The sequence below is a fragment of the Haliotis asinina genome, chromosome 11, assembly GCF_037392515.1.
Source record: "Haliotis asinina isolate JCU_RB_2024 chromosome 11, JCU_Hal_asi_v2, whole genome shotgun sequence".
Lineage (NCBI taxonomy): Eukaryota > Metazoa > Mollusca > Gastropoda > Lepetellida > Haliotidae > Haliotis > Haliotis asinina.
The window spans coordinates 16,925,551-16,944,547 of NC_090290.1; positions in this window are offsets into that span (position 1 = coordinate 16,925,551).

The window sequence follows — 18,997 nt, forward strand, 5'->3', positions numbered from 1 at the left end:
ATGTCTGTCATTGAATCGGTGCCCACTCATATTACATGCGCAGCTTCTTAGAAAGTTCAAACCCCAAGCAGCTAAAGGTTTATATTTACCAAATTGAAGTTACAGAATTGCTTTCACATTCACAAGAAATCACTGCAAAATGCAGATTGGATTGAACAGCCATAACTATATCAAGATCAGATATTTGTTTCAGCAGTATCGGGTTTGGACCAGACAATCTAATGATTGTCACTGTGACAGCGTGTGTTTATAAATTAATATGGAATAGTGGCAGTAGGTGTTTGCGAACAAGTGAGCATTTTATGCCCTACCTGAAATAATTAGGGGGCATTAGACAAAACATTGAACTGCATCTGAACATGTGTGGTATTCATTCCCTGCTGCTAGAACATGGACAACTTTTTTGGTTGAGTCCCATCCGGGATTCTAACACGGACTAGGCGACTGACTTTGTGTGCTGACGATTAGGTGCCTGCCTCTGAGGATGCGGGTTCGAATCCCGGATGGGACTCAATTAAAAAGTACTAGAATTTGTACTTTAGTAAGAAAGTGAAATCCCAAATATGACATATGTTGAATTTGACCACTTTCTAAATGACATCGTGTAATCATAGATAAGAAGTCAAAAGAATATTAGTATCAACTTGATCTTTCAAGTCATTACAACTGATTTGTCAGAATCAGTTGATCGTAACTTATTTTGTATAGTATATAACATCATAAGGGTAATATGCATTAAGACTGCTGTCAGTTCGAAGACGTTTACTAATTTGGCTGTACCGAAAGCTGATTTACTCATGAGAGTGATGGGTACAAATTTGGGATTCGATCCCGAATCAGCGAATCCTGGCAGAATGTCCAACAGTGCCACCATTCTCGCAACAGAACCGCTGGAAGATGCTTCGTAATGTCGAGGTCGGGTTTCCAACCCACCGCTCAGCCTCCACTTAACGAAGACGTCAGACGTACAATTTACCATAATAAATAAATTCAGTTTAAAAATTCGTTGAATTTGAAGTTTGAAGTTGCCCTTTATACCAACAACTTGAATACATATGTGTAAACATCCATTCATATATCTATTACTCCAAATGAATTGTGCCGTCACATGAGTTTTCCCTCATAAACAAAATGATCACATATATCAACGCTAAAGTCACAGAGCATGGACATGTTGACACAAGACTGTAGCCGAAATGGTTCTCTCGACGGTATGGCCATCCTCATAAATGTACCGCTCGACTGATTTGTAAATAAAAGCGACTGACCTCTTTATTTATTCCGGACAGAGTCGATTGTATGATTTCAGTAACAGCGACCTTAATCCTTTCTCGATACAAGTATATATAACATGCATTGTTATCTCGTCCAGCTTAACGTTTGTTTTGTTCTGTTTTCTTTATACATATGAACTTCAGTTCCTCGAATTTATACCTTGGATCCTACAGCCTTGAATAACTTTTCATCAAGTCGGCGTCATGTGTTTTGGAACTGCTGTTGTTTCTCGTCAAAGGGGAAAGTTTTCTTTCTGTTTTCTCCATAGTATTAGATGTGGAGGATAAAGAAGGATTTGTTGGAATTTGCTGTTTTTCCGAATCTAGATGCAGAGGACATAAAATGTAAAAACAGTTAGCCATACATTCGGGGAAAATATATGTGTCTAAACATCCAAACATCCTAAAGCACACTCATTTCAGTGAGTGAGTGAGTGGCTATTGAGTGAGTGAGTGCGGACACGAGTGAGTGAGTGACAGGGTTTGTGAGGGAGTGAATTAATCAGTCTATTTTTTTTCTTTCGAATGCCAACATTTCATGATAAATCTGGGAACATTAGCCACAATCATCCTGAACCTTAAATGCAAGACCCACGTGCAACTGAAGTGTCTGTTTGCAAATCGCAATAACGTCTCCAGGCATTTATAAAATTGTCAAGTTTTGTCGGGATGATGTCGTGTAACGGGACTGATATTTATTACATGTGCTGAGAACATTTGTCCAACCCACCGCATGCTATCCACGTGTATCGTAAAGAGGTGTTTCCCGAAAAGGCAGAAACCGCAAAGCCGTTCGCTAAACTCATAACAAACTCCTGGAAAAGAAATATACGTAAAATAATTTATGACCTCAAAGTCTGGTTTTCTGCTGTATCGGGCAATATCCAACACCACATGCAACCATACATCGACTTAGGTGGTTCTTCGTGGCCGCCTATGAACACTGGAGAAAACGGAAAATTTAGGAGCAAACCTCTGAATGTGTATGCCAAATAACAAGCATTATGCGTATCATGCGTTACAGTCTTAATGTCAACACATTTAAGTGTAAATATCAGATGTATTTATTTTCATACATTATATTCATATCATTATAACACCATTTTAGAACTCACACACTGGAATCGGTTCTGGTAGGTAGGACTGGTTACTCTCTGGCAATGACATTAAATGTATTTTCAAATTCCTACAGCCCTTACTACTTTACCACCATGACACCCAACCTGTTTAGCAGGACTTACAGTTGAATAAATACCAACACACAGTGTGATATGTCTGTTTTCTCCTATCACAGTATACTAAAAGGAATTGAGCTGGATGTTTATAACGCGCCTTTCCAGACTTAATATCCTGCTCAAAGCACACAATCAGATCATTATTACTCCTGATAATCAAAATGCCTGTGAGGCGCTAGAAGGGTCATAGTCATGTCATATCCCATCGGGTACCCACAGGATGAACAGAGGAATTTTTTAACAAACTCATCTGCCTATGGTAAGACCACGTGTATCACACGTGCATCGTTGTGAGGCAGGACTGAGGTCACAGAAACACACAGGAGTCAGGCAGTCAAACACAGTCAACCATCAAATGACTCTACGCGCAGTTCCTTAGCTTCAATTGATGTACGTTTGACCCGAACTTTATGCGCAGGACCACATGCCACCACGTAAAAACACATTTTTCTGATTTTGATTGTGTTTCTAATACAATATATGTATGAATAACCCAGGTATTTCTGAAAATAAAGGCAAACATTTCTAAAGATATGTCTGTGATGAGGACAGATCATCATCATCATCATCATCATCATCATCATCATCATCATCATCATCATGACATACCTTATGTAGACAAGAAGAGTGAAAGTTTAATATTCCGCCGGTTATAGCAATATTCCTGTAATATTCCAGCTATGAACTTCATTCATTTTGCCCATGTGTGGAATCGAACCCGGGTCTTCGACATGACGGCCTAATGTTTAAACTTCTAGGCTACCCATGCGCCTCCAAGGCAGGAAGAAGACAACGTTAGATATCCATGCAACATAATAATGATATCTTGTTTACATTAGGGCTCATTTTCTGAATATATATGAATAATTCATTTGCACTTTGTAGCATCATATCTAGTTTCTGACTATACTTGTATAGTCCACATACAATTTTTATTTGACTGTCATACAGTCCTGAAAGAAATACATACAAAAAACCATACAACTATAGGATGTGTGGTAGGTCTAGGCTTGTAATGGTAATAAGAATTTATGTTCAAGTTATGAAATTCCAAGCCATTATCTCTCTGCAGATGTGTTTAGTCTCTAAAAATGAAGAACGCCTCTTGGTTCCTTTTCATTTTTATTTTAAATGGTGTTTGAACTTGTTTGTCTGTAAAATATGTTCATTACAAAGAACAGTTGTTACAAACATGCAAGTTTTCAAATGTATCTATGGATGGATGCGTAAATATAACACTTTATCAAGTGTCTGGATCGATGGCACAAATGTGTTGTAATTTAAATACCATTTGGGTTACAGGATTAAATAGTAATATAATAGAAAAACGTCATGGACTTTGTTATATATTTCTGTAGTTCTTGTTTAATATGTTTGAAATATAGAATCGTATCAAATGTTAGATTTTGATGTTTTATTTACATGTAGCTGTTAGTCAAAGTGTGATTTAAATTCTTAATTTTGATTTTTAACTTAACTTGAATTAAATTTGTACTTTTTTTGTCGATAGCCTAATAAATACGAATCATTTCGAACGCTCTTTCTTTCATCCATTTTCAAAGCTGATGTGAATCTGAGTGGGATATCTCCAATGGTGGAAATGCTTGTGTACTGCTTAATTCAGAACCTATGTGTGCCATGTGCCCCAAAGCTCGAGACATGTTCTTCGTCTGATCAGTGTCATTACATAGTTGAAACCACGCATCGGGATCTAGAAATAAATATTTCTTAGAGGAAATGCTTGTTCCACCAGCTTCATATAATACTTTAACATTCGCCACATGCTGGGAGGTTAAAAATAGACCTTTGTCTCAGCGTCTAACTGCGGGAACCAACGATGCCTCTACAATCATTGTTTTCTTTGCAATAGAACCCGAGCCCTTGCATGTATTTATATTTCTCCCTGTGTTGTTCCAGTTCACCGAGCACATGTTGCCTGCCTTCCCAAAGCTGGCGCCGTCCTTGGCATTGTTCAACCACATCCGCTACTAAATGTGTTATCCTTGAAGACAAATAACAATTAGCTGCCGTCTAGAAACCCCATGAGGTTCGTTGCTTAAGCTGGATACTCCTGGGGTCGATATGCGCTGCTGTTGACAGTTTTTTCCCATTGCACCACGTTTTTTAATGTTTAACCATTCCTCAAAATCTGTAACAGTTTTATCTGTGGGGAGAGATGTGTTTTATCATTTCAGCAAATGTGTTTTTTTTTCTCGAACATACGGAGCGATACACGCTGCCAGAAGGAATCTGGTATTTGAAGCGTTTGTAGTCTGTCAGGATTTTTGCTTGCTTGTTTGTTTGGTTGTGTGGGATTTTGATTGTTTTAGTTTAAACAAAGACGCCATACAGATTCCTCTTTCAGTAATAACTCCAAACTATGCTTTAGGCTCTGTGAAGAACTGGTCTGCATGCAGCAACAAATGTTTGTCTTAAAAGGTGACTAACGCTACTGCATGATATGTATCCCATTTAAGAAGATCGATGCCCCTGATGTCAATCACTGGACGGTCTGTTTGTATCACCACAAGGCCGAATTATTCTACAGTGAGGTGATATGCTTAAACTTTGAGTTTGGTCTAAATAGCATAATTATATTTCCCTCTGTGTAATGGTTTAAGACGTATTTCCGTTATCTGGGTAATTTTAAAAGCATTTCCGCAGTATCCAAACTGGCAAAACTCTAAAAACTTTGGTGACACTCGCTAATAGCTAAGACATATTCGGAATAATTGCAGTATCTTTCCAAAGCCGTGTATATGCTGTATGTTTCAAGTAGTTTTGATATTAGTCATGTATATCTACAATTGAGGGGACTGAAGTGATTATTCGAGTTATCTGGGTTTCGATACAAACATAAATGCACAAGCTTCCATTCGAGACAATCGTATGCTGGTTCCAGAAAAGTTGACTTCGTACATGGATAAGTTCTTTCAATAACATTTATTTCTTGGTCGATCGAGCTGATTGCACACTAGGAAAGTGAGTTATATTTATGTTTACCTTTAACATTTCGGGACTGTTAGTATTCAACAAAGTGTGGAACAAGAGAACGAGAACTTACATATAAGATAACCGATCACTATCACCAGTGCACATTTACATATGTACAGTCAGGTTTTATAGCAGTTCCCCAGTAAAATGTACTCACTTTTTCACTCATGGTTTGACTGTAATTTGTTCCAGGGCATAAAGTATGCAGTATTATGTACATCTGATTTATAATGCATCTGATTCAATATATATTGTAATATATAATACATAATTGCAATATATAATCATGATATATAATGCAACAATATCATTAGTGACAGTCTTTAGACACAATCCTAAGATATACTTTAGATTATGTAAATATTGCTAAAGATATGATGGCACGGCTTTGCAAAAAAACTATTCCTGTTCTGCTTACACAGCGCTATTAAACTAAGGTTTCACTTGTCAAAAAATGTTTCCATATAAAAGCCATTTCTGATTTCACAAAGAAGGTAACTGTTTGAGGAAAACAAAATGCCTTCTTTCCAAAAGCGCATACATCTTGTTTGGGGTAAAAGATAATTTCAATAATGGCTTTGTTCTTAAACTGAAAGGTATTAAGCCCAAAATGATAGTTTCGTCTTAAAGAATTCCTATCAGACAAATCATATTGGTAACTATACTTGTGACGATAAACCTTTTTATACCCTCTATGTCTTTGTGTGATGCTTATCTGTAGTCATGTTTCATTTTCTCTCGCTTCCAGAGGGCCTAAAATATTATTTTCGTGCACTCAGATATGTATTTAAATAATTTACGTGCATGTCACAGTGTTAACTGTTTAAAACCTCCATGGAAATGCTGGACTATTTCTTCAAACAGACATCAGAAGATTATAATAATACATTTGTATGCACATTTAAGACTATACCATATGTATTTGGAACAGAACACAATGAAAGAAAGTCATCAAAGAATTATTGTCTCACATTTCTTTTTCATTGTATTTATCAGCCGTCATGAAGCGTTGTATGTATGTCTGCATATGTGTTTAATATATTTTTCCAAAGAAATCTAAATATACTTTGGCACTATTTATATGTGTGTGTGTGTGTGTATATATGTGTGTGTGTGTATGTGTGTGTGTTATGTGTGTGTACGTTTATGTGTGCGTTTGTGTATATACACACATACATACATATGTACACACATGTGCATACATATATACACACATTTACATACATACACACAAATGTATATATTCTACACTGCATGTAAGACACACAGGCTTCAGTGTATGTACAAACTACCGCTGGAATATGAACTGATCTTTGCACAGAAATACATATATATTTGACATTATTAAGTTATATATATATATCAACAGTGTACAGTAACATAAATTAAGCGCTGCCTGACAAACATGTTATGTACAAACTGAGTCATATACCGGACAATAGTCAGGGATATTTGTAAATTTTGAAATTATGAATAATGATGTATTTATTCATTGACATACTGATAAAAGATCAGTCACAAAAATACCAATATCCCTAAATTATTTTGTCCAATATGTTTCGTGAGATTCGATGTAATTACACTTATGGGCCGTGCACACGTGACACATGTGTAATCATATTATCTAAGGCTCTGGGTTCGAATTCCACTAGAAATTGTACTGTACTGAGCAAGTGTAATCCCATATCTTACATTTGACCACATTCTAAAAGGCATTGTGTGATCACAGATTATCTTTCCCAGATTAGAACATCATTTCGTAATCTGCTTGCTTCGCAGCTTGTATTTTACCCCAGATGAACTATACATTCTTGTAATCAGAGCTGAGCGTTATCAGCCTACAAAGTGCATGTATCTTGTTCTGTATCATAATACACATATGTCACATGCCTTTGACACAGATTTCGAAAAACGAATGAACTTATCTTTGAAATTTAATGCAAAAGGCAATATTCCAGCATGTGAAACCTTGATAATGATCTTGAGTGTGCAAACTAGTGGTTAATAGCATGCGCATCGATGGGCACAACGAGATACACAACCAGGTCTCAAGTCTTATACATAATCGTCATTTCAGTCACCTATAAACGCAAGGATGTGTGAAAGCCAGCGGTGCCACTTTGGTAGAAGAATTTATTTTTAAGCTTGATTTTGATATTATTATTTTCATTCAAACCAGATTCTTTCACATATGTTTTTATCAACCAACTTTAAACTCAATTTCATGGGATTATGTGAAATTCTGTACTCGATGTTTTTAACAGAACTGCAGAAATTACTGGGATGTTTTTCACATTTTAGCAACATACATCAGAAACAGTAAACGAAGTGTCAAGACGCTGAGCTGTCATGTATGATAACATGTAACAGTCAAGAAAGTAATTTTCGTACCGTTGTGGTTAATATAAAAAGTAAACTTAATAATCCAATCAGATCGTGTTCCTATCGCACTGTAATATGAGTTTAATGTTTACAAGTAGTGTTTGATGATGTGTGGTTTTAATCAGACATGTGTGACGTGGGACGCACTTGAAACCATGAATATATTTGCCTGCACTACTAACTAGGAACAAATAAGAGCCATGACCTCCCTCATTAATCTGAAGAAAAGATCATCCGGGAACATGCTAGACACAAGTTATGGATAATTGCTGTTATATTAAACTGTGGAGAGACGTTCAGTTGTTACTTTGTTGTTTTGAGCCGCAGTCAGCAATATGTCAGCTACATTGCGGGCGTCTATAAATAATCGAGTCTGGACCAGACGATCCAGTGATCAACAGCATGAGCATCGACCTACAGAATTAAGATAGAACGTAATGTGTCAAACACATCACAATTACCATCTCCGTATCACCTACTCGTAGTTTCTCGGGTTTGGGAAATGTGCCAGGTGTGTTCGTAATTATTGCAATCGCTGAGTGTTTTTTCTTTGCTAACGAGGATTTGCTGGCAGCATGATCTACTTAAATTAAATATGGACCATTTACATATGACGAAAAATTAAGGTTGAATGAACTATTTATCGGTTGGGCACGTGAATGGTTATTTCGATGTTAACCTGAGCGTCTAGATGGTATAAAATTTCTACAATGGGCATTGTCCAAGACTATTTATCAAAAGCAGTTTCTCTCCCTTCCTCCAGTCTCTGTCTCTGCCTGTCTGTCTGTCTGTCTGTCTGTCTCTCTCCCTCCCTCTCCCCCTCTCTCTCTCTCTGATATAACACTCAAAGACATGCAACTAAGTAACGTAATACTCAATGACAAGCAAATAAGAGATAAGGCACCCAATGACAAACAACTAAGAGTCATAACACCCATTACCAAGCAACTGAATTTAGCATCCAAAGACAAAGAACTAGGAGACATAACACCCCAAGACAGGCACTTAAAAGGCAAAACACCCAAAGACAAACAACCAAAAGACACAACATCCAATGACAAACAATTAAGTGACATAACACCAAAGGACACACCTCTAACAGACATAACGCCCAATGACAAACATTTAAGAGAAATAGCACCCAAGAGCAAACAACTAAGATAGACAACAGCCAAAGACAAGCAACAATAACTAAAAGACAAAACATCCAATGACAAGCAGGTAAAAGACAAAACGCCCAATGGCAAGCCACATAGGGATAAATGAAAAGCATCGACAATGCATAACGCCCAAGGACAAGCAACTAAGAGCTATAACACCACAAATGACAAACAATTAAGAGATCTATCGCCCAGTGACAAGCAGCTGACGAAGTGCCCTATGAAATTCAAATTTTATTAACGCAACTCTACATATAATGCGACTCCAATACCTAGAACCGTGCTTACAGGATCTTAAAGCTTAGGCATAGTTAAGAATATTGTTTAAACGAGAAAAAATATCATGCACGCGGAACAAAATGGGTGCGATAGGCTAGGCAGACTCTCATGTCACAATACACTCACCTTTGACGTTTCGAGAAAATTGAACAGTAGGTATCAATGAATATGAATTAAGCATGAGAACATCATCTATTTGCCTCAGGAGAGGCTTTAATAAATGCCAGTGTCAGTTTTACCGGAAACACTTTCAAAGGGGCAGTGTGTATTCATAGCTTTAAACCGTGGGACTGTTACAAAAAGTCTTATCTTACCTCACATATAAATGCCTTTTTTGACTGGATAAACGCTTTTCTAATATTTTCAACTTGCAAGCAAGGTACATTTCAATGTACCCCGCCGTCAGTGGCAACTCATTCGGTACTTCTTTATCTCGACTAACATTGAATCAAGCATAATGTCGATGTTTACCGATGTTTTGCAAATGCAAATCAATGGACGGTAGATAACCTCTAAATCTGTTTTCCTAATGTCGTCTTCATAATTTACCGATGTCTACGAAACGATTTGTCCCTAGGTACCTCAATCCATGAACCCAATGGGACTGAACTCTGCTAGAATCTGTACTGAGAAGTGAAATCAAATGTTGCCACATGTTAGTATGGTTGTTACCATTTTTTTACCAGAGCCTTTTCCATTTTATCATTTGTCCATTATATTTCCAAGGGGGAACGCTAGAATATCAAGTCTCTGAATTTGAAATATTGTAAATGAAAATACGGTTCTTAAATTATCTCCATAAAATAAAATAGCAAGGAGCTTTTCTTCATTTTCTCAATCTTTGGTATGTTGACTTGCCACATATTTTAGACAAGCAACTGCTGTGTTAGGTACATTTGCTTCAGGCTCTGTTGACAGACAAGAGAGGAGGAAGTTTTAACTGATTGACTAACAATACACAGGAAACTGTTCCCTGGCACGATTCCGTGATAGCGTCTCAACGTACTGATACAAGCTGAAAATGGCTTGTCAAAAACCTTAGAAAATTTAAATTTAATTCTGAATGATGGTTGCTGTCTGTGTCTTTTCCATCGTTCTTATGAACTTTCAAGTTGCATGTACAGAGTACACATGGAAAAGTGGCATGTGTTGGCATATATAACTGTATGCACATATGAGTGTATAGAGTATATAAATAGAAAATAATATTGGATATGACAAGCTGCCCAGATAGGAGCTAGCTACAATGCTACAGCTGTAATGGACACATTAGTTTGAATAAGACAAATTGTGCGAGTGCTCCTTTTGAATACCAGAATAGGGTATCCAAGTGCTGAGATTTCTCAGTAAAAAAAAATAAATCAGTTATTTTTCATCGCAATAAACCTTTCATTGTGACAAAAGTCCCTAAACAATATAAGAACTCTCACAAAAGATGCATCTTGCTGTTTAAGGTTTTAAGTTTCATTGCAACGTTAACGTTGTGCAATTTAGTGGAAACCAGAAGCGACAGAAGAAAGACAGTAGACATTTGATCAACCAAGAGGATTTATGTCATAGGATAACTCCCATCACGATATCCCATTGTCGTAATCTCTTTGATTTTGGTGCTGTACTTCAATTGTTTGTGAAAGAGACAACACATTGTGCAGACATTAAATCAGTCAAGAAAATTCCACTGATGCAATTAACCGGTCTTGAGATCACATTGTCGTAATTGCTTAGGTTTGGTGGTTGCAGTTCAAACTGTCATGAAGGAAGAAACACACTGAGTAAACATGATATCAATCAAAAGAGACATAAGACAGGATTAATCGCTAAGTGGATAAATAATAGCTTCTCATTTCAACAAAGCACTCAAACGTCTGTGTAACTTTGTTGATTTAACTGGTTAAATGCGTGTACATGCACACACATATATATTCTTGCAACCAACCTATGTTTCTACATTACCATGTTGTGTATCATACTACTATTTAACATACATATAGTGTAAGCTGTCTAAACCGGCACTCACTCGGATGGAAGAAATAATCCGGTTAGACAATGCGCCAGATTGTGGAACTGATAATAAATGTGAGTTTTTACGCCAGTGTTGACAATATGCTGGATTGGAGAGATGCCGATCTATTTTGGAGAGCATCTACTGCAGTTGAATGTAGACCATCTGTGTAAGCGCGTACCTCTAATGCTGCGGGACACGGCAGAAGTGTATAAAGTTCAGTTTAGTTCAAACACAATGGTTGTTTCCCCAAACCCTAACAGCTCAGTACCCTGCAGCTAGATAAAACATCACTCGTCATTTACCTGTCTTGCACAATGAACTGACCTAAACAAGAGATTAAAGGGTAGGTGTGAGATTAGGGTGTATGAGGATGAGAAAGGATGAGATTGTGCTGCTTTCGGTGTGGATTTAATAATTCATTGTATATAATTGAGACGAACTAAATGGTGAACTCGTTTTATAGTTACCTGATGTACATAGTAAGTAGACAGATTTTGCAAATGGGAATAAAATCAGCTGGGGTGATATGTGGATGGTAGAAACAAAGTAAAGAAGTGTTGGAAACATTTTGACGATTTTCACAGTACGCAACCATCGCCCCCCCCCCCCCCCCCCGTCTCTTGTGTGATATGGGGTTTAGTGAATCAAAAATGTGATTAAAACATGTGACCAAAGTGGTTGGATTCGAAACCTGCCAAAGCCTACCCGAGACGAATCGTCAGCAAAGACCTTTTTCTATCTAGTGTTGTAGATTGGATAGACTTGTTTTGTTTGATTGTTGTTTCACACAACACTCATCAATATAAAAAATGACGACGATCTCTAAATAATCGAGACTGGTCCAGAAAATCCAGTAATAGACTGCATGAGCATCGATCTACAGAACCGGAATACGATAACATTAATCCACTATGTCACCCACCCCAACCCACTTGTCGCCTACTTCGACAAGCATGGATTGCTGAGGACCAATTCTAACTTGGGTCTTCTCGGTTTGCAGGTTAGCAAGATGAAGGGGTGTGGACAAAAAATAGGTGGTGGACAAATATTGAATGGTCTACGTTTTTCCCATAAAAAAACCCAACCTACCTCAAATCGTCAGGTCACACCGTTGAATGCACATTCACTGTCAAGCACGTCAGTAATGAACTAAGCTCGAAACATGCAGATATCACTCTTTGTCATACTGAACCGTAGCAAAGGTTACATAAAAAATACTTACTTCCGTGTTGAACAACTACACAATACCCAGCCTGTTACTCCCTGGGTCGATATTGAAATACCTTGTTACCTTATCCCTTACGGTAAAATAATTGCTGCGTTATAACACTGTTCTGTTTGAATATGTGCACAGTGACTCTTCTGCAGCTGTGCTAAAACATCGTATTGCCAATTCGGAAAAAGAACTGTGTTAGGACAGATATCCATTCATCGATTTGCATTTGCGATGCAGCAAATGTTTTGATAAATGCATAAATATATGGTGGGGTCCAGTGACGTAGGACTGAACTGCTCTTGCGCAGGACATAGTAACACCTACGGTTGACTTAGTATCTCCTACGTGGTACTAAGTATCTCTTAGAACTTATGCCCTTATATCTTACGTAGGACATACTGTCTTTTATAGTACAGCCAACGTAGGACTTAATATCTCTTAGAACTTAGTAATTTCTACGAAGGACCTAATATCTTTTAGGACGGAGGACATACTATCTCGTATGTGTCTGTAGACCGTGTGAACATGCCTTATGGCTCTGGAATGGAACTGTACCGATATATACATATTGCAAATACAACAACTATATAAATTCGAACGGAAACTACTGCCACAATAACTACATTCCTAATTTATGCAACATTTAAATAAATGTCTGACGAGAGGAATGTTTTTTAAGATATATGTTTTCATTTTAACGCTGTGGTCGTCACGTAGCATGAATCATTCATCAATAAATGAAGTATTTCATAAACAAGTGTAGGAAGTACAACGATTCCTCTTTCAAATATGCATAGCGGAATGAGTGCGTCTGTTTGGAGTAAAGTTCGAACAACATCGTGCCGCACACGTACCAGTATGAAGAATCAAACCCAGGCCTTCTGTGTGACAGGCAAACGCTTGAAACACTGGGTTACCAGTGTAACTATATGGGATTCAGAGACAGGTGTGTGATTTTCTTGGTAGTCAAGTAGACATGGAAATCTAACCATTATATAACAGAATATCAGTGCTACCTATTGGGTCTGCTTTTCACTGAAACAGTTCTTTTGGAATTCGTTTCTAATTAAACGCCAAATGTAGAAACACCATCAAAAACAGGTAATATGATACACCTAGCCTTATCACCTATACTTCATATCTTGACGCCAGTGTTGGACAGCATCCCGTAATACTCATGCTGTTGATATATGAACTAGATGAACAGTTAATCTCTGAAATGAACATATTTTATATATTTTGTTTAAAAAGATGAAATAAAGCGAACAGCGATTTTCATCATTTTCATTTTTCTGAAACTGTTAATTTGGACTCTCTAGACATTCTAGATTCCCCTGCGCTACATTGGGTATATTTGTTTCAGGGTTTGCATGACAGATTTGTCTGTGAACATGCGGACACGTTATCAACTGTGCAGTAAACGGTTTTTTTTTTTATTTTGTTTTTTTTTTAGTACCCTGGAACACTATGTGGCCACTTCCACATGACCAAGATTGTATAAAGAGTGTGAAGTGTCATACTAATTAATGTATAGAACTTTTACTGCTCCTGAGAGATCGTAAAAAGAATCGTACACCCCATTAAACTTGTACATGTCACGTCACACACTACACGAGTCGTACGAATGACCTTGGCCTCGGATGGAATGTGAAATTTTACAGTTGGCGTTTACAAAAATGAGTGTAAACAGAGTAATAAAACTTTTGCTTATTTGTTTGTGTTAATAAATACATCCAAGAGATAAAATATTTTTGTTTTTCATTTCTCGTTTACAAATCCTGAAATTTGATCATTTTTATTATAGACTAAGTCGTTCCGAGTTATCTCCCTTTTCGACCGATCAGGAAACATAATGGTGAAAGGTGTTGTGTCTCATTCTGCCGAAGGCTGAATGGCGTCGGCTAAATTAAAAGATTTTAAAGACAATACATTCGGGTGCTTCTCAAGAAATACGGAATTTACTAGGCTCTTACAATCCCGTACATCCTTTAGAAACACCGCGTAACTAATATAATACAAGTGGAGTTACGATATAGTAAAATATAAAGAGTCTGTGGCTGAAATCCATTGAGACATATTAACGAGACCAGAACCACCGGCCTGTATGGCAAAGCTGAAATGCATTGTCACACATACTACTGCCTTGTTGCAGAGCACCATATTGGTTCATGTTTCGTGCTAGGCTTCTCATTTCCTTTGACCGACTTTCAGTTATATACGGCCTACGTATGTCGTCAGAGACCAACCCCATACCAGCCAAAGACATTTGATTTTGGAATCCTGCTAAATGCGGTGTAAAACTGAACTCACTCATTCACTCACTCACTGAGATGCGAAGCCACGATCGATTTCAGCTGTAGGTGAAATGTGGTGTGCCCGATGTTAAGGTCACTGAAATTATTTTGCTGAAAGATCATATTTTACAACAGGGAGAGTAGAAAATAACCTAATCCATTAACAATATTGACAAACAGCAAAATCAATATACCAATTAAGCTTAGTGAAGCCCAGTATGAAATTGGTATTAGGCATACGGTATTGTGTATCTTGTAACAGTATTATCGTGTGTGTGATATTTCCTCTATTGTCATAGTGCTTTGGTCATAACGGTATTATTTATTTGTTTGTTTATTTGTAGTTTAACGGAGCACTCAGCAATATCCCAGACTTATGGCGGCGGTCGGTAAATAATCGAGTCTGGACCAGACAATTAAGTGATCAACAGCATGAACATCGAACTACGTAGTTGGGACACGATGCCATGTGTAAAAAAGTCCACGAGCCAGACTGCTCAATCCCGTTCATTACCATACATGAATTGGACTCAGTTTGAACATGCCCTTAATTTTGGAACACTGACCTTGAGGTTGGTGTTGCCAATGCCGATGGTGTTTATGTATCACGGCTGCAGGATCAGGGTCCTAAATATATCGGGTGTTCAGTGAAATCGCAATCAACAACAAATAGCCTCCCAACAGTCACACTGTGACAGCGTCAGAAGAATCCATTTCGTGTTCAGAAAAGATTGAACGAGCTCACATTGCTGCACGTGTACACCATTAATCAATATCTGTTGAACAGTGATATCACTGTCGACAACATTGAAATTGATATCTCCACAGGGAACCAGAGTCCTGATTCACAAAACGTTCGTAACGTTACGAGCTATTGCAAATCTACTGCACCTCATAGGCGAACAAATGCCGTAGCGCTCTATGGATCGAAAGCATGGACACAAATATTTCAGTTTTTATTTGCGATTCAATAAATGCATTTTCATACGGAAGCGTAGTAAGGCCCGGGAAAATGTTTTAGTCTCAGTATCCCTTACGTATGACATAGTATCTCTTTGGACTTGGTATCTCCTATGTAGGACATACTGTCTCTTAGGACTTAGTATTTCTTACGTAGGACTTACTATCTCTTAGGATTTGGTATCCCTTTCGCAGGACATACTGTCTCTTATGAATTAATGCTTCCGACGTAGGACTTAGTAACTCCCATGTAGGAATAATATCTCTTAGGACTTAGTATATCTACGTAAGACTTAGGATCTTCTACGTAGTACATACTATCGTTTAGGACTTAGCACTGTTTATAGAGTAGCGCTACGAACGCTCTTAGGACCTCGTATCTGCTATGTAGGACTTAGTATCTTTTAGGACTTAGTATCTCCTGAGTATTCCATACTATCTCTTAGGATTTAGCACTGTTTATAGACTAACGCTACAAACCCTTTCTTGATCAAGACCCTGGACACCAATATTTAGATTAATAGCTACAAAACGACGCATATATCTGCAAGCTGATGGTATTTCTGTTTCAACTACTTCCGCACTGTCCGTGGAGCTACGTACTTGTCATTTTTCGCATAGGACATAATACCTTCAGCCGCCATTTGCACAATCAGCATAAAGGACCCTAAAGTCCATGTGTACATACAACAGTGGAATCTCTATACAGCTAGTGTATGCCACATATACAAACGTAGATGAGCGATATATATATTAACACTCTAATAGTACACTACACATAATACAGGTAGAGCACACCCCTATGCTTCTGTCGACATTGAAAAGCACAACACAAGGCGAATACAAAGCAGATATCTTTCTGTCGATCATAACTATAGCATTCTATGAATACATACCTACTTCTACGAATCGGTCAAATGACATCAAAGAATTTGGTGAAACCATTGAACTCCAAAGTACATGGGAATATTCTTTTTGTCGGGGTGTAAAAAAACAATAGAAAATAACATTATGGAAACCATTTCGGTTTTTTTAGCTCGTATTAGTTAAGTGTCGTAATTTGATTGCGACAGCCATAACACTGAGGATGATTACACGATGCCATTTAGAAAGTGGTCAAATGCATTATATGTCATATTTGGAAGTCGCCATGGCTGAGCGGGTTGGGCGGCAGACTTTGTGTGCTGGCGATTAGGTACCTCACTCTGAGGGTGCGGGTTCGAATCCCAGATGAGACTCAACCAAAAAAAGTACTAGAATTTGTACTTTATTGAGAAAGCGAAATCCCACATATGACATATGTAACACTGAGGATATTTCGTTACGTCTCATTAATGGAGTCAATGGCCTGTTTGTGTCATAGGTTCTCATATCATCCAATGCTGTTAGACTCTCGCACGGGGCCGTAGTTAACTGTTCTGAATAGGAGGTTTGAGGGTAGGGGTGGTGGAATATCAACGATAAAAGGCTGCACCCTTGCCTCCCTGGGCTACCTATGGCCCTGTCGTAAGGCTATGTGATCGTATGTGGTTACGATGACTTTTGTGCTGTGATCGCTTGCACAACGACAACCATGACCGTAACTCCCATACGTTAACACAGACGAAGGACAGTCGTAATGTTAAGATCGTTTAGTTGCATTGCCCACGGATGATCGCAAATTATGAGCTTTCACATACACATGAAGCAGTGTGGCTCCAAGCTTAGACTAATGCTTAGTGTCTGAGTATGTATAATTTTGATAGTAACAAACAAACACATATAAACTGAAAGATTAGAGATTCAGATTTGTTTTTAATTTAAGGCCTTAGCATTGCAGAGAGGGCTTGGAAGTATGGAAAATATTGTGGTTCAGGGATTATAAGGCTACTGTCATCTCTGCGGCGTCGGTCAGGACGCCTGGTGGTTATAGAGTTCGCATGTCATGCAGAAGGTCGGGGTTCGATTCCACAGAGTGCAGGAATGCAATATGTGACGTCCGTTGCTGGTTCCCCCTGCAGTGATAATGCTGAAATATTGCTAAAGCGACGTAAATATAACCTCACTCACTTTAACCTCTGTGAGCATATCGATTCAAGGGCGACAGGGTGATAGCATATCAACTAGTCAACATGACAAAGTAATTCCGCACAGATCAACAAACAAAGCCGTGGCTTGTAAACATATATCGGATTCTCTCTGAATCCTTGAAGAGCCTGATTACAGCGTGAACATATGTACATTATCATGCAATCCGAGACCGGTACACCAAATACCCTTGACGAACATGCATGTGTTGAAACAAGGATCGTTGGAGCATTATATAAGAACGCAGTGATCACAAAACACAAATATCAATAAATATGTGAGTGGATATTGCTTTAAGCCGCATGAGTAATTTCATGTCATTAACAAAATTAATAAAAACGGCGATACTAATTAAAAAGGTACGGTAAAAATAAAGTTCTATGCTACAAAATAAACTGCAGCATATGCACAGTTTATAACGAAAAATAGGCAAAGACACACAAAAATGAATTCATTTCGGTTTCAAGTGAAAACCGCTTCACGCGTCTGGCTTGCACATAACGACAGACATTCACACTTCCTGAAAACAAAGTCACTGTATAAAGTGTCACTTATTTGAAATAATATGCTAAACCTACCTTTAACAAACGTCTAAGAGATAACATGCCGCACAGTTAATCCTTGCAAAAACCACCCGTGTCTTCTGACTAAGACGGGTATCGTTGCTGACAAATATTATTAGCATATTTATGAAGTTACGCCCGTCCCCGCAGGCGCCATTCAATTACGGCTTAACAGCCGTGTCTCATACTTCGGTCCGGAACTGACACCCATGCTTCATTGGTGCTTGGCTACATTTAAAGGGGGGCTACGCTCTTGTGCTTACAAACAGTAACAAGCTATGGTCTAGGGTTCCGATCCGCAAAGTGTTCGCAACGTAACTCTATATTTAACCATGGACTTACGAGTGACAAAGTGCTACAAATGTTTTGTAGACATACTCCCACGTGCACCGGTCCACACAAGGTTCGTAACCCTTAGATATCCGTACGCCTTTGGTATACTACAGAGTTACGACAAGTCGTAACGTTACGAATGCGCTGTGGTTCGGGAAACGTACAGATGCAGCAGAACTTTTAAGGGCTACTGTGCTTGGAGTGTAATATAAGAATATAAGAAAAATCTGTACTT